This window comes from Myotis brandtii, unplaced genomic scaffold (assembly GCF_000412655.1).
Source record: "Myotis brandtii unplaced genomic scaffold, ASM41265v1 scaffold214, whole genome shotgun sequence".
Lineage (NCBI taxonomy): Eukaryota > Metazoa > Chordata > Mammalia > Chiroptera > Vespertilionidae > Myotis > Myotis brandtii.
In genome coordinates, this window is record NW_005357999.1 from 832,041 (window position 1) to 858,277 (window position 26,237).

The 26,237-nt window shown below is 42.6% G+C and overlaps 1 protein-coding gene and 1 pseudogene across 1 annotated transcript in view; one reads left to right on the forward strand and one right to left on the reverse strand.

Moving 5' to 3' along the window:
* GLI3 (GLI family zinc finger 3) overlaps nucleotides 1–26,237 on the reverse strand; it is a 269,294-nt gene that overhangs the window by 194,931 nt on the left and 48,126 nt on the right. The gene's annotated exons all lie outside the window — the stretch shown is intronic.
* Nucleotides 1,441–26,237, forward strand: part of LOC102239192 — a 47,405-nt pseudogene continuing 22,608 nt past the window's right edge.

Below are 26,237 nucleotides of genomic sequence, written 5' to 3' on the forward strand. Positions count from 1 at the left end.
GCACTCAGATTTCGGTGAGCCAAAATGAAGGGAGAATGGGGGTGGGGAGAAGGCAACAAAATGTTAAGGGGGGGGAGACAAAAAAGACTGGATACTCAGATTTCTAGCCCAATGGAATTCTAAGGAGAAAATAATATTTCCATGTTTAGGAAGATCGGAGTTTGTGAAACCTGATCATTTCCAAACTGCATGATATAAAGTCATCTTCAAATACATTAAAGCAGAGGTCTGCGACTATCAATATGCAGAGGACTATTCATGACCCCTCACCAGCAAGCATCACACACACACACACACACACCCTTAAAAAAAGAAACAATCCTTTACCAATATGGAAACTTTTATCATTTATATCATCTCACTTCCTCACAACAACCCAAGGCTGTGGGGGGCAAGGTGTTAGGTCCAATTTCCAGATCAGAAATGAGTAACCACTTCCAGGCAAGTAGGTGATGCAAGAAGAATGCCACCCATGCCTTACTGAAGCCACACAGCCCTGTTAACAAACAGGGCAAGAGGTCTGTTCCTGGGCAGGTTTGGGGATGGCACCTGAGGTAGTCTGCATTCCCAGCCTCCACCACCACCGCTACCACCCATTGAAGAAAACAAGAATAACTACACATTTATGCACAGACATTTCAAAATTCCAATCCTCTCCCATTAAGTTTTGGTCAACATACATCCACTCCTGGAAAGCACCCAGAACAAAAGATAAATCTACGGTGAGACATCCAACCTCAGGATCTCAGTGCCATAGAGCATCCTATCCTCAGAGACGTGAAAATGCACATGTCCCCTACACAGGGCTACACCCCAGCCCCACAGCACACTGAGGCTCAGCCAATGGCTGTTGAGGGGTTACTGCAGTTCTTAAGGTGACCCCACAAGCCTGAAGCCCCACCTTCCTGTTCAGAGCAAGAAATGGAGCGTGTTTTTCTGCTTCCTTCCAAGAAAACTGCCTCGCTGTGCTTGCAAAGAGCATTCTTTCATTTTCTTCCTATTATTCATTTGTTGCATCTTGCCAGCTTTTATTTCTTTGGTGTTTTACAGTTTGATGTTCTTTGAAGAAAAAAAATGGAATCCAAGTTCTCGCCTCCCTGATTCAGAATTCTCATAACTTTGACCAAAGAGAAACTAGAAGTAAAAAAAAAAAAAAAGAAGAGACTTAGAATATTCCTACACATTCCAGAACTGTGCTAGGAAGGGGGAGTAAAGTTCCTGTGGTTTCTAGAAGTAGACTCCTGCCTCTGTCCATGGGACTGCAGTTATGCCTAAACCAGGGGCTGCTCAAGGAAGTCTAGAGCTCGACTTCCACAGGGAGACAGGGAACAGTGCCTTCTCTAAGGACATTTCCAATGCCTTGGGGTGAGACCTGGCCCTTCTGAAGCTACAAATAACTTCTCCCATTGACAATGACAGATGGCAGAGGGCGTGGTCCCGATGGATGAGAAAAAAGCACTCTGCTTTGTCTGCAACCTTCACACCACACTGAGGGGTCTACAACACGAGAGGGCTGCGCAGGACCTGAAGCTCTGGAGAAATTCAAGTGGAAACCCTCATTCAAAGATTGCAGAGGAGCGCTCTCCTCCTACTTTCATCCACCTGCAGGTCCGGAGGTAAAAGGACAGAAAAAATGCCCTTCATCAGTCTTAGGAGTATCTTAGTTATTTTAACATTTCCAGAGCTCTTTGGCCAAAGAATCAAATATAGTCTAGACCAGTGATGGTGAACCTTTTGAGCTCGGCATGTCAGCATTTTGAAAAACCCTAACTTAACTCTGGTGCCCTGTCACATATAGAAATTTTTTTATATTTGCAACCATAGTAAAACAAAGACTTATAGTTTTGATATTTATTTTATATATTTAAATGCCATTTAACAAAGAAAAATTTCAGAGGTGACACGCGTGTCATAGGTTCGCCATCACTGGTCTAGACTAACTTCCCACTGGCCCTTCACCGGAAACTATTTGCTCCAAAGTGCAGGTTAGCGCTCAATCCAAGGCTAATTTCTCGGCTCACTCCCCACTACTCAGTTTACAGAGCTCCATTCAACTTCAAAAGGGGTTCCCTGGGACCAGATGAGAGTAGGCAGAGAAAGCAAGATGAGAATTTAGATAAACTAAAATGCAAAATCTGAAATGGCGGTGACCCAGGGACTGCAGCCGAGGGCTGTGAGGGTATGCAGAGCAAGCAGCCTCCTGCCTTTTTAAAAAAGATAATATCACACGGGCTCTGCTCCTTGCCCATCTGGAAAATCAGGAACTGATAACACTATCTGCTTGTCTGCGGCCTCACCAGGCATGCCCAGTGGCCTGTAGGGTTTTCATTTACTTTCCTTGTGCCTCTGAACCCGCACAAATCAGAGGTCTACAACCCTGCCCCCATCTCTACCCCTACCTCTGAGAGGAAGCTTCTAGGCAGTGATGACATGGACAGCGAAGAATTACTGTGGCTTGGCCAAACATTCCCCTACACATTGGGGCATTTAAGTTCAAGAACAAACCCAACCCTACTAACCATCTTTCAAAACCCCAGACAGAAAGCACTAGCCAATCCCACCTGTACTTGGGGTGGGGGGAGAGAACAGGACCCTGAGGGTCCCTTCAGGTTTCCCTGTAAAAGGGAGGAGGAGATAGTCCCTATTTTTCCATGAGCTTAGAAAGGCCCTTCCTTGAATTAAGGATTCTAAAAAATGTCATGGAGCTTTTCTATTAGGCTATTAGTTACTAGTCACTGCTTACACAGAGTGAATTCATTAGTGACATCAAAGGCAGTACAACCAATTCTCAGGAGGGCAAATTTTTTTCCCCTTCTGCCTAACAGTGCATTTATGCCTATCTGTGAAGGACAGCCTCATGAACATTTAGGTATTTGAGATTTCTTTGAGAACTTAATTTTAGTCTTTTGTAAGCAAAGAATGAAGAGTCTCTCTTCCTTACTTTGCACATACAGACCTGAGCAGTTAAGATTCCACAGTGAGACCAACAGCCAACAGTTTTGACAGAAACATTGAAATGTCTTCTCACAAGGCCAGTGTCCAGGGTGCGGCAGCCTGCTGCAGCCTCAGATGAGACCTAGCTGGAGATCTACCGCAGCCCAGGGTCAGAGGGAGGCAGGAAAGAGCCTGCCCTTTCTTTCCTTAAAGATACTCAGGAATAAATCTCGGTCACAGCTTCTTCTGGCATCACTTTAAAAAAAAAACATGGTTCCCTAGGTTCACACCCCTCCCCTCACAACATCCATGTCCAATTTCCTAGCCTTTCTGCCATGTTTTGAATTGCAGGAGGGAACACAAACTTCACTGGCTTCAGCTGGTGTGTTCATGTTGCCTGGTTTTTGTCTTTAGAAGATTAGGTAACGAGGAAGCCCAAGCATATAGGGTTGTGTGTGTTTTTTTAAATTTTAAAGACTATGCTTATTCCATTGTAGAAATCAGACCCTCTTGGAGAGTACATTTAAATATCAAGAGAATATCCTCACTGTACCTAATGAGCTGGGGCTCTGCCCACACCATGACAGGATTAGAGATGGTGAGCAGGGCTCACATCTGCTGACTCGGCTCCGGGCAAGGCCGGGTGCTGCCTGGTCAGGTTTCTACAACAGGGGACCCCGCTAGCCACCACCCACTTTCACCTATGAAATGTGCACTTGAGAAACCCATACAACCACACATTTTGATTCTTCACAGTTTTGTATAGGTAAGGCATGAGATTGCTTTCTTCTAGTTATGACGGCAAAAGTCTGCAACTTTGTAAACTGCTTGCACAACATGGCTCAGATACTGTCTATGCGTGAAGCAGGAAGGGCCACGAAACCTAATCTCCCCCGAAAGCCCATCTTCATGGCCACAGCCAAGACAGGATGCGTTTGGTCCTCCAGCTGCTCTCCTCTCCTCCTGCCAACTGGGTAGGAGAGAAACCACCACCTACCCTCTCCTGCAGGGAGACTGGGAGCCAGGACACACCCAGACCTTTCTTTTGCCCTTGTTCCAACTTTCTAGGCACATAGAGTAGAACCTACTGTCCCAACACCAACGGACGTATGTTGATTTTCAAGAAGTCCCAGTAAACGCAACTGAAGAAACAAAAAAGTCCAAACTCCTCTACCTTTCTAAAACACAAGTGATTTTAGACTCATTTTCCTACCAACCTCTTTTTTCAAAAGCCTGCCAACTTGGTCTGTTAACCATGCACCAATAAAGGACAGCTAACATTCAGTTACTATGAGGTAGGAAGGGCTTCAAAAAACATTGTCCTTATGCTCATTTGCCAGAGAAGAAAACTTCGGCACCGAGAATCTGGGTCACTTACCCAGCTTACTCCGCGGGTTCTCAGGCAGAGCCTGGAAGCCCCAGCAGTCAGACTCTAAAGCCCACATTTAAATATTTGGCTATCAGCCCTTCCTACTCAGTGACAAAAAAATTTTAAACGAATTTAATTTTGGTCAATGCCCTAGAACACAGGTCTGCGAACTTCACAACTACCCAACTCCGCTGCCTTAGACTGAAAGCAGCCTTAGGGCAAGACTTGAACCAAGGCGCATGGCTGCGTTCTAATAAACCTTTCTTTACAGACACTAAAATTGGAATTTCATATAATTTTCACTTCACATTTTAAAATGTAAAGAACCGCCCTGGCTGGTTTGGCTCAGTGGATAGAATGTCGGCCTATGGACTGAAGGGTCCCAGGTTCGATTCCGGTCAAGGGCACATGCCGGGGTTGTGGGCTCGATCCCCCGTGGGGGGTGTGCAGGAAGCAGCTGATCAATGATTCTCTATCATCATTGATGTTTCTTTCTATCTCTCTCTCCCTCCCTGAAATCAATAAAAATATATTTTTAAAAAATAAAACTAAAAATGTAAATAATCATTCTTAGTGGGCTGTACAAAACCAGTAGCAAACTGTAAAATAATAATTGAGTTTTAGAGAGGATACCGAGAGATAGTCACTTTCTTAGACTATTAAAATATTTCCATAATTGGCAAGGTGTATCAAATGATTCCACTTCCAGGATATATCTTAAAGAAAAATATTAGCAAAGATATTAATATATATTCAAGGTATCATCATTGATGTTTCTTTCTTTCTCTCTCTCCCTCCCTGAAATCAATAAAAATATATTTTTAAAAAATAAAACCAAAAATGTAAATAATCATTCTTAATGGGCTGTACAAAAACCAGTAGCAAACTGTAAAATAATAATTGAGTTTTAGAAAGGATACTGAGAGATAGTCACTTTACCAAAACTGGTAGCAAACTGTAAAATAATAATTGAGTTTTAGAGAGGATACCGAGAGATAGTCACTTTCTTAGACTATTAAAATATTTCCATAATTGGCAAGGTGTATCAAATGATTCCACTTCCAGGATATATCTTAAAGAAAAATATTAGCAAAGATATTAATTTATATTCAAGGATGTTCATCACAGTGTTATTTATAATAAGAAAAACACGTTAGCAAAATAAATGTCCATTACCATATTATATGATGAAATGTCATTAAATATAGTACATTCAAGAATTTTAATGAACATAGGAAAGAACTGGGCTGAGTGCCAAGTACTGTTTGTTCTAAGGTCTTACATGCCAATCCTATGAGCTAAGTATGATTGTGATCCTCATTATAAATACAAGAAGTACTTGCCCAAGCAAACACAGCTAGAAAGTGGCAGAGCCTGGATTAGAATTCAGAGTCCCCTCACTTACCCGCTAGACTACCACACCTCCAAATTTTTTAAGGATCCAAACTTTTGGAGGTTGGGAAGGTGAGAAGAAGAGAAATATGTAATTATTTCTATACAAAATTCCTAAATTAAAGAAGAAAAAAAGAACTTACTAGGAAAAGAAATGTTCCAAAAAAGCATGAAAACATTTTATGTCTTTTTCTTTATGTTTCTATATTTCCCAATCATTTTAGATTGCAGAAATAGATTATCTAATTTACTTTTATTTTAATGTTATCATAAGTATGACCTTTACAATGATTCTCTAGAAAAGTCCAAATTAAGTACACATAAATTGAATAATTATCTCACAAATTTATATCCTGAAATCTTGTTATAAATTATTACACCACTATAAAGTCTAAGTACCTGGTAGGCTATTTTTACACATATTAGGAATACCTGACATTGATATTGATCTTTATGGAGATTTCAATATATTTCCTTATTATAAAATCATGTTATTTTAACTATTTTGTATCTATACACAAGTGCCTCCCCCAGATGAGTACCAAAATTCCCTCACCCCCCTCCCCACAAAGCTTGGTAACTCAGCTTTCACTAACCATCCCTGAATGGCTTAAGAGGGAAACTACATTAGAAAATATCATGATCACCACGGATATCGCTTGTATTTATTGAGCATTTACCCAATTAAAAGCCAGGCCATGTGCTCTATGTTCCATGCATATTAACTAATCCAGTCAAATGCTCACAGGCCTATTAAGTATGCAGTATCACCAGGGTTCCAGTTATTTAGGTAAATATCCTGAGGCTTAACAAGTTTAAGCAACCAGCTTCAACTCATACTTGATCCGCACAACTTTCTCATCTATGATAAATGACTAGCAACCCTTGCAAAGTGTCTCCTGTATAGAAGCCCGCAGAGCCCTGACTTGCTTGTGCTTTTCTGTGTGAAGATTAGCTTCACTGTTGAAATGATTCTACCTCTCCCTGTAAAGGTTACTGGGAAAGGCTACTTCGAAGTGTGTTCAAATGAACTTCGTTGTAAACTTTAATCTAGAGTTATGAAACATGGTTTAGAAACTTCTCTGAAGTTCTGATTCTGCTTCAGTCATTGTTGTTGCCAAGTTTGGATCTTAGTAACGTTCAGGATCTTGCAGTGTAAATCACACCTCTCATGCTCAGGCTACATTATTTTTTCACCACTCTTCCTCCAAGCCCTTCCCTTCCACTACCTGTTATCTTTTCATAGTGCTTGTAGGTTCTGCAGAGCCATTTTGCAAAGGATATTTAACACTCTTTTCCAGGGGACTGGGTTGTAGGCTTAGATGCAAGAAGCAGTCTTGAGTATTTGGTTTGTGTTCAAATTCACTAGAGTTCCAACAGTTAAAGCCATACATGGCTTATTGAAAGGGGCATATGTCCAATAGTTAAAGAAGCATAAAGGGAAAGGGAGAAAACTTGCTCTTGGGAGCAGCTTTGCTTGGATTATTTACCAACAAATGAGAGGCCCTTCAGGCGGCCCCAGGAGGATGCGGCCCTCCCGCCGGCTGGAAAGGAATGCTGAATGAGTCAATACAACCAGGGTCCCACTCCGCAGAAACCTTCTCCCCAACGGAAGATGATTATCAAACTTTAGCAAATTGAACAAAGTTTTCTCTCTTTTTTTTTTCCAATCAAGAACAAAAACCAGAAAACCAGATTACTTCTTAAAATGCACTATTAGGAATTGTAACTGTTCCTAAAAGTGCCAGGTATATTTCTACCCATGCAATATTAAAACTAACAAGCGTCTTTCCAATTTCTTTTAATGATGGGGGACGCAATAAAAATACAGCAGTGCTTCATTTCGCCAAAGGAGCTGAAGCAAAAAGAACCAAAATAAATAAATAATAAACGTACATGGGCCACTTACCAAAAATAAAGTCACTTAATTCAACCATTTACAGGAGGTGCATGCAGCATTTTGAAAGCAAAAATTCTCATAATACAAATCTCCACTAAAAATCACTGCCAGGGGCTGAGACAGGGCAGGATGTTATTTTTCAATTTATTTTTTAATGTTTGGGTATTAATGACATCACCTCCATGCCATATAATAAGGCAGCATGGTATCATAAAAAAGGAGCTTGAAAACCTAGGTCCCAGACTTCTACTATTTAGTGGGAGTATGACCCAGGGTAACTTAAGCTATATCAGATTGTCAGTGGCCTTATATAGCAGGGGGGATGATAAAACTTGTCCCTCTTACTTGACAGAATTTTCTGAGTATTAAATAAAATAGTATTATGAAAATGATCTTTTTAAAAAACATATTTTTATTGATTTTTAGAGAGGAACAGAGAGGGAGAGAAAGATAGAAACATCAATGATCAGAGAGAATCATTGACTGGCTGCCTTCTGCACACCCCTTACTGGGGATTGAGCCCACAACCCAGGCATGTGCCCTGACCAGGAATCAAACTGTGACCTCCTGGTTCACAGGTGGATGATCAACCACTGAACCACGCCGGCCGGGCAGGATCTTTTGATATAAACTGCTTATTTATGAATGCCAGGTACTACCACTATTGTCATCTATTTCATAATAACACAAAGCAGGCTAGGGGGTGCAAGTGCCCTGGGCCAGAAGTATGAAGGCTGAGTTTCCAGGCCTGGTCCAAGAGTTAATGTTGATTGAACCTCAGGCAAGTCACAGAATTTCTCTGGGCTGCTGCTTTCTCTTGTATAAAATGAGACATCAGTCATGTACTCCACTCAAGTTCTCATCGATGTCCTTGAAAAAGATGGGATGATGTAGAAAAAAGTGCTCTGAATTCTCTAAGGGGACAAATCAGTGTACACCTTCACCAAGAACCAGGCCAGACAGCTTGGGAGAGAATAATCGCTGTTTCACAACCAGAAAAAGGATCAAGTTAATGACCTATAAGTACAACTGGTCATCTCTTTCACCCACTTCTTTATTTTGAGTCATAAACAGCATTTACCAGACAAGTATGCCCCCTTGAAATATACACAGAAAATATTAAAATTCCCTCTACTTGATTTTCTATAATGACTTGAGACACTTAAATCTTCCCAAGAAATCCATTTTAATATTTCTCCATAAATAATATTTATTAAAAAGATTAAGCAAATTCTGTTAGAGTGATTGTTGGCAATCTACAGCCACTGTCTGTTTTTGTACAACCTGTGAGCTAAGAATGGATTTTACATTTTTAATGGCCGAAAAATAACCAAAAGGAGAATATTTCGTGAATTATAAAAAGTACATAAAATTCAAATTTCAGTGTCCATAAAGTTTTATTGGCACATAGCCAAGTTTGTTCATTTTTGTATTGTCTGTGGCTGCTTTCACACTACAAGAACACTGTTGAATAGTGACCAAACGGCCCATATAAATCCTAAAATATTTATTAGCTGTCAATATTTACCAAAAAAAAGGGTGCCATCCCCAACTTACCTATCTCAGGACATGCTAAGAACACCCATCAGTAAAACAATAAAGCATACCTGGGAAATATAGATAAAAATTAAGGCAGCACCATTTTCAAAGTACTTAGTATTGATGCTTCTAAACGTTAAGATAACTGTGAGGCAGGTAGTAAATATCACTGAACTTTATGGATGAAACAGACTTAGAGAAATGAACTTCCCCAAAGTTTCAAGTCGGTAAGTTGGGGATCAAACCAGTTGCCTATAACTTGAACCTCTCAATTAATACGGTGAAAAGGGGAGAATTATTGGCTTTTATCATAAACTTAAAGGTAGAAAATGCTTCCTGTTTCCTCTGTGCTAAGCACTCGGGTAAATAATACATTTTAAATATAAAATCTGAAATACCTATGATGAAAGGTCTGTCTTCTTAGCCAGCTTCAGTTGTGTTTGCAGTTGTTTGGGCTGTCTGTTTGTTTAAGAACAGTCACAAAACAAACACGTACACACTTATGTTCCAAGTGCCACTCTCTCTGGAAGTTGAAGGTGACAAAGGCCATTTCCCACACAGCAGGCTATTCAATGGGCCTTGTTTCAAGTACAAGGGACAGTGCCCTTCGCTGAGCCAGAAGAATCCCAAAAGATCTGTTTTTGAAGGTAGATGAACCAGACTGGCATGTATTTTTGTTTAATAGGGATACAAGAATAAGTTTTGAGTCTTTCTGTTCCCACCAAACCAAGAGTCTCCTGGCCAAATGTAGTCGGGGTTCCAAGACAGTATTTCTGTGCCTTGGATGAAAGATTGACCTCAGAAGGATTAGGGTTCTCCGAGTCAACACAGGGAATGCAAACTGACCCAGGTCTGCCATTCTCCTCCACACTTGGTTCACATGGGTGCACCATGTCAAGGTTTCCATGTGTCCGAGCACAAAAATCTGACTTTCTGAGAGGAGTAACAGCAAAAAGGTTGCTTCTCTTCCAGGCCTTATTATAACTGTGATTTCTCTAAATGTGAAACTATCTGAGAAGGGACGGATGGGCCACAGGGTTGGTGCAGCAGACTGGGTGGGCAATAGTCAACCTTGGAGTAGGCTATTGGGAAGCAAAGGGCTCATCTTCAGATGTTGAATAGACCAGACGGACAGTCAGAGAGTAGGTTTGTTTGGACAAGATCCAGTTTGGGAAAGTCTTAGGTGAGTCTCCTCAAATTCAGATTTTCAGTGAGATTGATCACCCCTCACGTAACACCTCGGGGATTCATTCAACTCAACAACACAATATTAATAACTGAGGGCTTCTATATGGGGGTTTTTGGTTTGTTTTTGAACTTTTCTTTCTTCTTTAATTCACATCTTGCTGACACAAGTAGAAATTCCTATTTCTTGGCAAGAAATTTAAGTTTACTGCCAAGCCATTCAGATATTAAAATTCTTCCATCCTCACTCATCTCATTGCTCAGTCCAGCTCTAAAGCTCTCAAGAAGAGTTAGAGAAGACAGCGACCCACACACATAATCCAGGCAATTTTATTATGCTTGACCATTTTATTAATTCTATTGGGTCTCTTTAATCTAGTCCTTTAATTTGTAGGGGGCAAAAATCCTAGTATGATCCAGATAGCAAGAGCAATACCCCCTTCTCCCTATAGAATGAAAGCTTTTCACCATTCATTCAGCAGAATATTAGCAACCATTGAGACTTTACTCTTGGCTCCCTCAGAGAGAAGTTGCCACCCCTTAGCTCTCAAGTAGCCCAGCCTCACAAAGCAGTGAGTGATGGAAGCTCATCCTTATGTGTCTTCCTTCCTGTGCACCATTGGCTCTTGCTTAAGGTCCAGGAGAGAAAGAAGTAAACACTTTTTTCTATTTTCAACCTAATTTTCAAATCTACACCACAAACCTGTCTTTTCCTGTCAAATAACAATGGTATTTGCAAATTACGGATCTTCTATCCAAACATCAATTCTTTACAACCATAACCTCTTTCTGTAATATTCAGGCCACAGTCTTCCTGGGTAAGGGCCTCATACATTACTCAGAATAAACCAAGACAGGTATTTATCTCTATGCACCTGTCTTTCCTTTCATTCTGTTCCTCCTTCCTCCACCCCACCCCACATTCAAGAGTGCTCTTCCAGCCCACCTTGACTGTCACACCCCTCCCAATGCCAGAAAAGAATACTCATCCCCATCACCAACTCACCTGTGCCATGGAGCTGGCCCCCTCTGATTTACCTTTTCTCCTATTAAGTCTTTATTGGACCCAACACCACTTCCACCCAATACACCAGCTTTCTTCCATATACATCAGAACCACTGAGCAACTCCTAAGATCTCTGACCCAGTGTCTCTCCTGACCTTGTGTGGTTTGTACCTGCCTCCTGAGGTTGTCTGTAATGTTTCCAAGAATTGTGTTTTGGCCAATTTAATGGCCTCTATCATTTAAATTTAAATGGCTCTAAATATGCGTAAACAGTCCTTTGTAAATTTGGTTATCTTTTTAATAAATCTATCAAGATAAACTTAAAATTCATTGTAGGGTAAAAAAATCAAAGTATGTGTAAAAATATAAATTTTAGTTTAATAACAAAAGCAGAAAAATAATCACTTAAACAATCCTGTATATACCCCTGCACTAAACAGATAAGGTTTCAAAGGTGGGGTTTTAACATAGTTGTGTACTCCCGTGTTTCAATCCACTGAAGGAATCTTAAAAAAGGGTTTCGTTTTTATGTAATTAAAGTACATTATAGGAGCAGTTTTATTAGTGCAGAAATAATGAAGAAATTAAAACCTATTCAATAGATTGCAGTCCTTGGCACATATAGCAAATCTGTCCAAAAAAATTTTAGCTTTAGAGTAACTCCCAAATGTTTTAGTAAAATTCCCATCCTCTGAGGTTGCCCTAGTCCCACCCAATACCACTTCCTATCCAATGTGAACAGTCTTGTTATGTTCCTATTTGAAGGCTGTAAAATAATTTGCAAAAGCATCAGGGTTTTCATGGGGGCTGGGAGGATTTTTATTTAATTACTTTTTAATAAATATCTCCCTCAGAAATACATATTCCTGAAGCCAAATTTGTAGCCACTTTTCATTCACTGATAAATGAGAAAACAGAGAAGTCCTGAATTAGCTTAATTTCACTAATGAGGTCATGAAGATATACTATAAATGTGCCACATAATTTATCAAGTCATTAAATCAAAATATGATGCTAGTGCATTTGGGGTTCTCCTTCCCCACTTGTGCCATGACTTGGCCTTGGCCTTGTCTCATTGAAAATTAGTTAATGGTGATCTCAAGTCCTGAACTTCTTTTGTGCTCTGCTGGGCTGACCACAGAAAGGAACGCCAAAAAAACAAACAAACAAACAAGACAACAGACCCCTTAACAGTGAACCAGTAGATTCTGTAAAGTCACTGAGCATAGTAACATTCTGAAAATTTCCATCCAAAATGCACAACCCAGTCTGGCAAATAAGCTTCAAACCACAGAGGAAAAAGACAAAACACTGGGAAATAGATACCTTGCGGATGCTAAAATTACATATTTCAAGAATGCAAAAGCAAACTCTTTGCGGGGTATGAAAAACTGAGGCAATGTTGAAAGTTCTGGTGTTCCTCACTCCATTGCCTAAAAATCTTCTCGAAGCACATGTCACTCCTCAGCTCCCAAACCTTCCCCAAAGGCCGGCTGTCTACAAGGCTAACGCCAGCTGCTTGTCCTGAATAAAGCCTGAGAGGAACCATCCTCAGCCTCTTCTCTCCCATCCTCTGAGGTTGCCCCAGTCCCACCCAGTACCTGCAAGAGCATTTCTCACACATGACTCTTGTTAGCTGTGGTATCTCTATGCCTACATACCCCTGGCACTAGAGAATTATCCTATGGATGAATACGTAATTGAATGAAATGGGGGGACTTGCAGGTACCGGCTGACAGTGACAGGGCAAGTTTCCTGCCTCTCCTGTTTTCAGGCAGCAGCAGCAGCAGCAACAGCATCTATCTGACCAGGATCAAGCCCCAGAGGAGAGGATATGGGGGTGTCTCTGGAGAGCCTGGAAATGGGACCCCAAGAAACAAGATGCCAGAAAGAAAGCACAGCTCCAAACAGGTGAGGGAGGATGAACAAAGGATGGAGGGAAGTCACTTAGGGCAGCATTTTGCAACAGGTGGGCTCTGATTCTTTATGCCCCATTCAGTGTTGCCAGACTATCCATTAAAAACACTATCCTCCTATTCATAAACTTAAGGCTGGTATCCTTTAATGGCAGATAAAATATTAAGGACAATAAAGCAATGAGAACGAGAATAATCAAACAGATAAAGGGCAAGGAAAATGGAAAGGAACTACTGCACCACAGACTTCCTCTCTCCCGGCATCAGTGTTTCCTCTGTTCAAATAGGTTAACACTTTTCATGTGTTCAATACTCACCTCATGGAAGTTGCTGTGGAGATTAATATTTAGCCCATGTATTTGAGCAAAGTATAAAGTGATCCATAGTTTAGAGAAATACCAATAAAATTGGAAATGTATCAGCAAATATCTGGCCTTCCTTGATACCATGAACTATTAGGTTAGATGTGTTTGGGAAAGTATCAGTGACTTTTAAATAGATGTATACACACTTGATGGATTAAAGAATACAATTGTAAGAATTTAGCCTTTTCCCTACACCTATGGGGGAGGGGGAAAGAGATTATTGGACAGAGAGAGGGAGGGAAGGAGAGAGGAGATGAAGAGGGAGAGAGAGAGAGAGAGAGAGAGAGAGAGAGAGAGAATAGTAACCCTGCCAATTCCTTACAGGTAGAGCACTTTTATGTTGCACATGGTTGTTTTTTTAACTTGCAGCCTTTCATCTTCACTCTGGTGAGGACTGCATTTGCCACAGGCTGATAAGTGAATGGGGTAGAACTTCAAAACTCATGTCAACCAAAGAATCTAGAGAGGGGGGAAAATTAGACATAAAGCTGGTAAAAGGCAGCTATAATTTTTTAATGCCTTTTATTTAATTCTACCGAAAGATCATAGAGCCGTGTGATCCAGATTTGGTACATCTCTCAACGTCAACTCATGTACACACATGGCCTTAATCCAATTCCTTAAGCCCAAAGATGTGGTTTTCATTAAACTAGTAAACCTACGAGGGCTGCTAGTATAACCACTAAGTTAATAAACTCCTCTTAAGACAATCTGAACCTTCAATTTACCAGGATGAATCAAGAACTGATAAAGAAGAAAATATAATGTAAAATACAATTCTTCACGCAACAGTGCGGCCTGAATCAGTACTCAAACCCTTAGAGAACTCCATTACTTTTATCCTTACTAAAAGTACAACCAAGGAAAGACAAATACAAGCACTGCACTGCTGGCCCTTGCTGTGTTTCACTTGGCTCAAGAGACGTAGGGAGAGAGGTCAGAAGGAGATTGTGGGCACATGAACTTTTGCTAAAATGTCAGTTCTATTCTCAAAACCGGGGGTACCTTATAGCAGTACTATTTGCAACCAACAATTTGAAACTACAAATGTCCATCATAAATTGTGGCATATTCATACAATGGAATATCACACGGCAAGGAGAATGAATGCTTATAACTACACAAAATGTCGGTGAATCTTTTAGGCAGAAAGTAGAGCAAAAGAGAAGCTGCCAGATACAAAAGCAGAACAGATTTGCAAAGTACAAAAACAGCCACAACTAACCTAGGCTGGTAACCTTGCCCAGGAAAGGCATGGGGGCTAGGGGTGGCTTTGAAACTGCTAGTGACAGTCTGTTTCTGGAGCTTAGTGCTGATTTCATAAATATGTTTGGTTTATGAAACTCATGTAAGTGTACAATTTATGATATGTGCACTTTCCTGCATGCATATTTCCTTCAGTAAAATGTGGTGTCAGTTCTAAAAGCTCCCAGATGGTTGCTAAAGGTCAAATTCTTCAGATAAGTCTCTTGTGCTCCCATTCACAAGTGCTATTATCTTTCTTAAACAGGAAACTTACAGCTGTGTATTTCAGGTTAAATACAAATCTATTTAAATATTTGTAATATGTAACAAAATGTTACTCTATAGCAAAAAGAATTCCCAGATAGGGGTGATGAGGCATCAATAGGCAATTCACTGAAAAAGAAATTTAATAATGTGCCAGTAGAAAATGAAAACTAGTTTTTATTTCATTATAGCAGTGTTTCTCAACCTTCTGGCCCTTTAAATACAGTTCCTCATGTTGTGACCCAACCATAAAATTATTTTCGTTGCTACTTCATCACTGTAATGTTGCTACTGTTATGAATCGTAATGTAAATATCTGATATGCAGGATGGTCTTAGGCGACCCCTGTGAAAGGGTCGTTCGACCGCCAAAGGGGTCGCGACCCACAGGTTGAGAACCGCTGCATTATAGAGTGAAAGAAGTGAAAATCAAAATATGATACTGGGTACTTGGATTTTTTTTGTTGTTTTTTGCCTTGGTACCAAATTAGGAAGTATTGGCAAAGACTAAGTAAAGAAAAATACAGTATGATCAGCAGAGTAAAGTAGTACATTTTGTATACTCACAAATCTGTACACCAGCTTGGTGACCTATATGACAGGTCTTATATGTATATACCAGTTTACCCAACATTCCCGTTGCTGGGTACATTCCCAAAGAAGAAATTTGGGTTCCATTCAAAGACTTAGTTACAAAGATATTCACTGAAACATTCCTTATAATAGAGGGCGTACAGCTCCTAAATGACCAATAATGGGATATTAATAATATCCACAAAGCAGAGAGAAGGGCTGGGAGGAGAAGAGAGGGGGAGAAAGCATATACCAAAATGTTAGCAGTAGTGCTTATCTCTGCGAAGTCGATTATGATGAGTATATTTTATTACCTTCTATTGACTGCATTTTTTGACATTTCTCTAAAATTAAAGAAAAGTCTTAAAATTGTTTAATTTGGAAATAAATGTGTCTTTTCAGAGCTGTTTCATGCTTAGTGTATAGTTCTTACATAGAACATACCGACTCTTTTGAGAAATCTCTTGGTCTTTTTGAAACATGAGTTAGTGGTAAATAAAGGAGATGCCAGAACTCTCCCCACAATTTCCACAATCAAGTACTTGCTTGAGTATTTTTTTTCTTTCTGAATCCCCATGGGTATGGGAAGGAGGCTAGAGACATTCTGAGAGCGCACGCCCAGTTTAACCCTAATTCCCCACACAAAATAGAACCTGGGAGTATTCATTTGTTTCTCCTCTCTGCAGCAATGACCCAGCTGACTCAGCACACAGCTATTTATTAATAAATGCTATGTGCAATTACTCGGTTTTATAAAAACTGCCATGTCTTCCACCGCAGTTACACCATCTCTCTCTCTCTCTCTCTCTCTCTCTCTCTCTACAGTTACACCATCACACACACACACACACACACACACACACACAGCCTTGTCTTTAACAGGACACTGCCAAGAGCTTTGCCTTCACCATGCAGCAACCTTGTGAACTATGAAGATTATTTCACATTTTAAAGCCCTGGAAACAGAGGCTCAGAGAGATAAAGCATCTTATTCAAAATCCCACAGCTAGGAAACAGCAGTCAGAGTGAGACAACTAGTCAAGACGACTGACCCAGGAGTCCAGCCCTCCAGCCCTGTAGTAACCCAGGCTGCACCTCACACTCTGGGGGGTCCACCGCTCTCAGCCACTTGTTAGTCTGTCTGCAAGTCAAGCTGCCGTGGCAACGGTTGCATTTTCATTTTGCATCCTGCGGCAGGTAGCGGCCCTGTAGGTGCTGGTGAAATGCTGGGGCCTCTCTCACCTGGAGAGGTGGAACCTTCAGGAGCACCAGGCTGGATTGGCCGAGCAGATGCACAGGTGAGCAGTGTTCTCAAGGAATCAGCTGAAAAGCCTAACACATGCTGAGAGCTTTTCTGTCTGGTCTTCCCTCACATCCCAAGCAACGTTAAGTCAACTACTGCTAAGGCCTGAGTCTGGCTCTAATTTCTGAAAAGGGAGTTTAAAAATCGCATCAATGTTACCTTTCAGTCTCTACAATAAACCTAGGAGCATGAACAGGCTGAGTGTCCTACACGGAGCTGGATGATAGCTTAGCAGTCTATTTCCCCTTTTGTGGAAAGCTGTCCATTTATTCTGATTTAGAAGTAAATATTATAATGTTCTCCAACCGTTTGCTCCCGGTTCTCCCTCCCTTCCCTCATTTGCATTCCAAGTTGGGCCTCTCAGGAGCACAGCGGGATTTCTGAATCACTGGTCCCCAGAGCAGAGAACCTCAGGAAATCCTTAAGTAACATGAGCAACCAAAATATAGCCAATGACTCCCAGGAAGGGGCTGGGTTCATGCCCACGTAGATGGGACTCGGGGAGATGAGGAACAAAAGTGACCACTATAGAACCTGAGAAAAAAAGCAGCGCTTGTCCATTTCAGTTCTCACAACTTTATATTTTCAGTCATTAAGTAACGGACACACACTTGACCACTGCCACTTGGCTTTTGCTGAGGGATTATAGAAATCTTGCCTTACTCTGTTAATTCTTCAAAAATATCCCAATTTTCTATTTCTCCCAAAGGACAAAAAGGCAATGTAAAGCAGATCCCTGATAGTGTTTGACTAAACAAACAAAAATGTTAAGCGTAGTATGGTTTCATGTATTTTATGGAATAAAAGACTCAGTAATATGTATGAGGCACTAATAGTTACAATATAATATAAAATATAAACATTCTGACTGTTCAAAAATTCCAGATGACCATTTTATGACATTTAAAATCAATTAAGGATGCCTATCACCTGATAATATCTGGGCAACTAGATTTTCTTTTCCATCTGACTTATCCCACCTAAACCAGGTAACCTCCCTTATCTGCAATTATACAAGTAAAGATTTCTTTGGACAAGTCTTATCTGTGAGAAATGGGGAACTGACCAACAAATTTGATTTCCTGACTTTTGTTTACAGGAAACTCAGGTTCATAATTGGGTCTAGAGATGTCTTCACTGTATGTCAAAACTTCTTTCCACAGAAGTCACCTTTCAGCCGATCCCACAGACTTGGCTGGCTTCATCCCTAACACCTGCTTATTCACTTCCTCCCCCTGAAATGTTAAAAGCTCTGTGTTGCTAACCAGCTGGTAGAGTTGAGCAAATCCCCCTAAATCAGCCCCTGCCAGACGACCCGGGAGTTAGTTCATGGTGGCTCTTTGCTGACACACAGAGAAAACAAGTACATTTTGGTTCACAAAGGAGCCTTCACATGTTTCACAGACCTCTTCTTTCATCTGTCGGTTCACAGCTCGTTTTTGATGAACTGTGTTCATCAGCCGCCCCCCCAGGGCCGCACAGAGGGTGACAGCACGGGCGTGGAGTCTGGCTGCAAGGGTTCAAGGCCTGGCCCCTCACTGCACTCAGTACAGAGTCCCGGAACTCCCAGAGCTGCTTCCTCATCTGTGAGTTGCGGCAGTGGCAGCGGGCTTGCCGTGAGGATTAAGGGGCACACATGAGAAGTGTTCTATAGATGTTAACGCTCAGTAGAACCGCTTGCCCCATGCTGGCATACAGTATGTCTGTACAGATGTGGGATCATCCTTCCTGCCTGATTTATATTAAATTCAGACTCCTACCTTATAATTGCACCCCATGCAATTTTTTTGAGTCCATTAAGTTCCTAGAGAGACCTGAGACCAGTTGATCCAAAACACACCACATATGTGACAGTACATGCACCTGTGTGTCTGTAACCGAGTGGTAAATGTTTCTAAGTGCTACCATTTACCAGTGATGCTAGCATAAATGCAATGCCCTGGACCAACTCCCCGAAATGCTCACCTTCCACACCTCAGTCCAGCTGTGGGAGCTGAGGACACAAACTACACCCCTTTGGGCCTCAGTTTATTGAGTTTGAAAAATGGAGGTGACAACAGCTTCCCTCATAAAACTTTGGTGAGCAGGAAATGAGTTCCCTTATACAAACTTATACAGAAAAGTAAAACTGCTCTATGGGAGTAAGTGGATTCTAATTTGCATGCTGGGATAAATAATAATACTAACAGCAACACCAGTAGCTACCAATTGTCACGCTGTGCAAACCCTTCACATCTTTGATTTCCTTAAATCCTCACCACGATCGTATTATTCCCATTTTGCCAATGAGAACAGCAAAGGTCAGAGAGGGTAAGAGAGTTTCCCGAGGCCCAGGTCTGAGTCCCACAGGACACGTACTCACTCTGCCCTGGACAGCACAGGCCCAGAAACATCCTCTTATTTTGGTAGCTCTGAACTTGCCAACTGAGCTCCAAGTCACAACAGTATAATGGAGGAGGATGGTCACACGGGTTAGCCAACAAGATCATTGACATCAGGCACAGAGACCAGCAAAGGGATAGATGCCCGGGCCAGTCCATCATGAAATCCTGTTTCACCTGGATTTAACATTTACTCAAACCTCACTACTTGTGCCCCACACATGTTGGTGCTGACCAAAGATACCCTCCAAGATTCATCTGGTGCCAGAGGGAGCTGGCTCCCAGCTGAAGTACACAGGGACCCTCCGCCTCCACATTTTGTGCACTACTTGGCCCCTGGGTCTTGACAAATCCTGTTTAGGCCCATGGATCACATAATACTCCTTCATGAAAACAGATGTCAGCTCGGGTTTCTAAAACTTCTCTACCCTCATCCAGGATCTAAACCAGTCCATGGAGCCAAGAATCCTAAGAGCATCGTTTCTCCTCGACCCTTCACAAATGCGCATAGGTATATATTCAATGTTCTCTCTCTCTCTCTCTCTCTCTTTCTCTCCCTCCCTCCCTCCCTTCCTTCCTCCCTCCCTCCAGGTACTTGGCCCAGTATGGCTCCTCGTTCAATCAAAAGAAATAAAATAAGACATGAACTCATGCAAACAACTGCCCAAAGCAGTACAAGCCGTCAGCTGTATAAGTAACAGACTCTCAGCCCCAGTCGGAACCCAGCTGGGAAAAGTCTGCTTCCTCATGTGTCTAAGACAACCTACTTCTTCAGTCCTAAGCTACTGAGAAAAATAAAAGGTCCAGAACTGAATTCAGTGAGGAATTCCTCCAAGGAGCTACTTCCCAAATCTTCACTTGGATGCGCCCTTCTCCTTTAGACTCAGGTGCAGGATTATTGATCACTGAATCCTGTTGCTGCCCAGCTCCTGGCTTCCCTGCCTGAAGAGGGCTGGGAACGTAGGCAAGAAGGCTCGATCCTATCCCCTTGGCACCTATGAAACCTTTCTCCAAATTTCAAGTCAACAGCCAAGCTATTTGACTGGCGCACACACTCAAGTGAGCCAAACCTGAATCATACTGAATTTCTCATGGGGCCGAGAAGGGGGCACTTTCGTTTATGCTTTCTTTGCTGCCTGATTCACCTACTTACTGATCACCGGCTGTTTCACGCAGGGCACTATGCCAGGTGCCCGTAGGACAGTCCCAGTCCTTCCCTCTGGAAGCTTACAGACACCTGTTAAAGAGTCCATGTTCTAGTGGGGGTTAGTGGGGGTGGCTAGAGGTCAGCAAAGGCCTCGGGGGACCCTTAAACTGAATAATGGGATCTATCCAGAGATACCAGCTCTGGGAGAAGAGACAGAGATGTTTCTTCATGACTGCCTTTGGAAACCAAGGACAGCAGGACCGAATGGCCAAATAAGGGGGCGAGGAGGGGAGGAATGAGGCTGGGTCCATCATCATCACCAGTTTGCAGGTAAGGAAACTGAAGTACAAAAAGGCAAAGAACACAGGTCGTACATAGCAGCGCTGGACATGAACCCAGTCTGACTCCAGGACCCAAGCCTTTGATCATGAGCTCTAATTCTACTTTTCTATGACTTCAAAATGTAGAAATGTAAAATATTAGGCTTGATGGAAAAGTGATCACTAATAATCAGTTTATCCAAGGAATAAGGGACTGAAGACAAACTGCAGAGTGAATCACAATTATAAACAGAGACGGATAGCACAGACAAGGGGCATTTTAATCGCTCAAAACTGACACAATTCCATGTGCCTCAGTTACAATCTCCATGCCTCCTGGCTCTGGCTTGTCCAGTAAAACGATGCTAGTGTCATATTCAGTGGGATACCTAGTGCATGAGTTTCTTTCCCCAAATGTTTTATTGTGGTAAAATACACATAACATAGTATTTACTATCCTAACCACTTTTAAGGGTACAGTTCAGTGGTATTAAGGACATTCGTATTGTTATGTAATCATCACCACCATCCATCTCCAGAACTGTTTTCATTCCCCTAATGCATAGCTTCTGATGAGGCTCCGCTTTAAGCAATATCACTCACAATGTTGTAAATATTCACTAAACCCTGCCAAGTGTGAAACTGGGCGAGATGTCAGTGCATCAAGACAGATACAACACAGCTCTGCCTTCATGGAGCTCAAAGTCTACCAGCAGAACTGGACACATAGTCAAATTGGGGCTTAAACAAATTTCAAGGGCTGTGCAATTAAGAAATCAAATGGATACAATTTAAGATATGAGCCCCTCTGGTGTTGTTCAGTGGTTGAGCATCGACCCATGAACCAGGAGGTCAGGGTTCAATTCTCGGTTAGGGCACATGTCTGGGATTGTGGGCTCAATCCCCAGCAGGGGGCGTGCAGTAAGTATAGCTGATCAATGATTCTCTCTCATCATTGATGTTTCTATCCCTTTCTCCCTCTCCCTTTCTCTTTCTGAAATAAATAAAAACATAGTTTTTTAAAAAAGAAATTATACGGACAATGAGCGCCCAGCTCGGTAAGCGCCTAGCGTAAGACAACATGCAAATGTCACAGAGGACCAGAAGCCACTCACACAACTTCTCTCCTTTGGAATAGAAAGTTCCAGAAGGAGACAGGGCAAAAATATGCATTACCCAAAGCACCGATAAAGTTTTAAAAATTAACTCTATGTTTCACACAGGTAGCCTCTGGGGGGACCCGAATTTCCAGTAAGTAGTCAAACTGCAGGCGACTAAGATGCAGGTGCTTAATTCCACAGTCCCATGTGCAAGTCCCTTTGGCAGCTACCAGCACTGCCGAAGTCATGGTACAGAGCATGCTGGAATAGGTGTCTTTGAAAAGACAGCCTGCTCTCACCACCTAAGGTAAAACAATACAACAAAAAGACCTTGCCTTTGATCTCCAAGGAACTCATCTCCCCTCTCAAGAAGAAAGGAGAGCTATTCCTTTAGCAATCAGATGGGCCCCATCTGATTGAATCAGGGCCCCTTCATTCATTCAACAAATATGTATTAAGCTCTTACCATGAACTAGAAATTAGTAACTAGACCCTGCTTCAGGCACTTGGGCTACTATACCAGGCAAGAAAATAGACACAAATCCCCATCAGCAGAGATAACAGGCAACATTTGTTAGACTCTAACAGTTAGACGCAGGGGTCCTCAAACTTTTTAAACAGGGGGCCAGTTCACTGTCCCTCAGACCGTTGGAGGGCCGGACTATAGTTTAAAAAAAAAAAATTAGTCGGCTGCTAAGCAACAGGCAGCAGCGGCAAAAACACCCGGCGGGCCAGATAAATGTTTTCGGCGGGCCGCATGTGGCCCGCGGGCCGTAGTTTGAGGACCCCTGAGTTAGAGGGTATCAAGAGCTATGAAAAAATAAAAAGTGGAGTGATGTAGGTGGAGGCAGGCGGTAGGGAAAGAGGGGGAAGTGGGAGGAAGGCAGGAGGCAATAAGGTGACACTGGTGGATCTCACTGAAAAACTGGCATTAGGGCACAGAATTGAAGGAGATAAGGGAGTTAGAAGAGATATGGGGGAAGAATGAACAGCTAGAACGAGAGGCCCCAAGGCAAGGGCTTTCCTGGTGTATTTGGAAAACAGCCCAAAGCAGAGTGTGGCTTAAGCAGAGGGAGTGGGGTGGGGGGAGAGCATGCAGGGCCCTGGATTTGGGTCCAAGTGAAATGGTGAGTTCACAGCAGAAGAGTGACACAATCTAATCTACATTTTAAAGGCTCACTCTGGCTCCATGTTGACAAAGACAGTAGGGAAGTTAAGTAGATCCAGGCAGGAGGCAGGCAGCTATTGATGAAATCCTAGGAGGAGTTGAAGGTGGCTCCTAGGAAGACAGCAGGGAGCCGAGCTTTAGGAAGGTAGAGCCAACATGGGTCCAAGATGTTGAACAACTGGAAGGATGGTGGTACCGTGAACTGAAAAGATGGGATGAGCAGATTGGAAAGGGTGGGAAATCTGCTCAGTTCTTCAATGACATATTTAGGATGATATCTGTTATACTAGTATAATGCAACAGAAATGTTGTTGAATATACCAATCTGAAGTTTTAGAGAGTGAGGTCTGGGCTGGAAGAACAAATCTGGTCGTTACAAGCAAATCAAGAAATCAATGTTTTTCAATTTGCTATCACCAAAGGAATGAGCAGAGATAGAGAGGAAGACCCTGAACTCTGGGGTACCCAACATTAAAACACTGGAGAAAGAGGAGCCGGCAACGGAGATGGATAAGCAGTGCCCAGAAAGCAGAACGCAGGCAGAAAGATGAGCTGGGTGTCAAGTAAAGAATGTACACCGAGGAGGAGAGAGGGAAGAGCTGTGTCGAACGCTGCTGAAGGGCCAAGTACGACGAGGACTGAAAACTGACCGTTGGATTTACCCACATGGGATCCCTGATGGCCTTGACAAAGCAGTCTCCATAGAGCAAGAGATCAGAAAAAGGCCAGAGTGGGTGTGAAAGGGAATAGCTGAAGAGAAGATGGAGACCGTGAACATTAAGAACTCCTTGAAGATTTGCTGCAAATACATGAGGGGCTGGGGAGCTGGTCATTGGTGAGGGGGAGTAAGATCAAGGAGCGTGTTTCTTTCTTTTAAGAGGATTGATGCTTATATACGGGTAACATCATCCAGCAGGAAAACAAAACAGATGATTTAGAAGGAAAAAGGGATGCTATGGGAATGATGGCTGGAGAAGATAAAAACTGGACCCATAGGATATCTAGAGGAAGCGGCTTTAGATAGCTCTGATAATAGAGGTGAGGAGATGTGGCTGTAGGAGCTGGTGCAAGTTCTCTTGCATTGGCTTGAATGTGCTTAGTAAAAGCAGAAAAGTAAGCCCCTGGCCAGGTAGCTCAGTTGGTTAGAGCATCTTCCCGATACACTAAGTTCAATCCCTGGTAAAAAGAATTCCTTTTACAGAATCCCCAAAACATCCTTATTAAATATTAGCTGTTATCATCCTTTCAAGCTTAACCATCACCATACTAGTGGTGCCAACCAGTCCCATAACAAGAGCTTACAACAAGCAAGCTTTGAACAGTACATGATTTCTGGGGACAGCAGTGAGGAAAGGGATCCTGACAGGAATCCATGTAAGTTAGTTTACTTTTCCTTCCAGGTCACTAACAGGTCTGTGACAGCCCAGACTTCTCCCAACCCTTCATAACCCCAAAATAAAGAACATGTATGGGCACCCCCTTTCATGCGCATACTTATACATGGGCTCAAGTCAAAACTCAGGAGTCATCTGAGATTCTTCTTTCCTCCCATACCCTGGTCCAACTGCATGTCCACACCACAGGCTGAATGTGGCCATTTCTATCCATCTCCAGAGTGACAATGCCTGCAACAGGCTTCTAAATGGCCTCCTACATACACTCTTACCCTTCATATTAACCAGGTGATCTTTCCAGAACAAAGGGGTCAGGAGCACAAAATCATAAGCCTGACCTCCCCACATTGGGTCCCCAGCTCTGCCACTTACCAGCCCCTATGGCCTTAGGCAAGTCACTTAACCTCTGTGCTCAGTTTCCTCATCTGCAAAATGGGGGTAATAGCAGTTCCTACTTGATAAGGCTGCTGTGAGAATTAAATGACTTGCTCATATGAAACACTTAAAATAGGACTGGCACGTGCTAAGTGCCCTCTCCAGAAAAGCCCCCTCCTATTTCCAAACCCTCCAATAACTCCTGGCAGACTCAGCAGAAAATCTAAATGCCTTGCCTTGACCTCATCTCATTCTGCTCCCCTTGTTCTTTTTTTTTAAAATATATTTTATTGATTTTTTTTACAGAGAGGAAGGGAGAGAGAGAGTTAGAAACATTGATGAGAGAGAAATATCGATCAGCTGCCTCTTGCACACCTCCTTCTGGGGATATGCCCGCAACCAAGGTACATGCCCTTGACCAGAATCGAACCTGGGACCCTTCAGTCCACAGGCCGACGCTCTATCCACTGAGCCAAACCGGTTAGGGCTGTTTCCCCTTGTTCTTGCCCTTCTGTGTCTGCTCTGGAATACACCAGGCCTATGTCCCCTACAAGCCTCTGCTCTGTTAGCCCCTCAGTCTGCAATGTTCTTCCCACATCTTCCCATGGACGTGCCTTCTGGTCTTTCCTAGCTCCTCAGTGACTCACCATCTCAGTCCTTTTATGACCGTCAGAGCACCTATCCCACCAGGTCCCCTTGTTTCCCAACTGTCTCCCAACTGGAAGGCAAGCCTGCTCCTCAGGGCAGGAACCGAGTCTGTGTAAAGCTCTACCTCCGGGACCTAGAAGAGTGCCTGGTTTTACTAAGTGGACAATGAACACTGTGGCTGATGATTGCTTCCATGAAGGAATGAACAAACACACAAACATAGCCATGTAATACACAGGGTGTCCCCCAAAACTGTGTATACATTTTGGAGGTACACCCTGAATACTGTGGTGAACATCCAGATGTTCAATCCAGACCTCACTTCAAAGAACAACCTGTTGCTTTAGCTGCTATCGGCCAATTCCCTTCAACTCAGCACCTGCAGGGACTGCCTGAGCTGTACAGAACTGCCTTCCTCAAGGTCACCCTGATAACTGATCTATGTGGGGTTATGAAGGTCTGGCCATCGCAGTCCAATTCAGGACAACTCTTACAGTCCATACCAGATGCAGAGCTCCCTGTGGGTTTGGCTGAAGCTGGTGTCGGGCCTGCATTGCACCTCAACATCTTCCTGCACCCACTCCTGCTCCTTTCCACACGTGCCCATCTCAAGGGACTGCCAGTAAACATCCGCCCACCTCAGAGACCACATCCAGGAAATGCACCCTGCAATGCACACTATGCTCCAAGGGGGACGCTAGCCCCACCCACCCA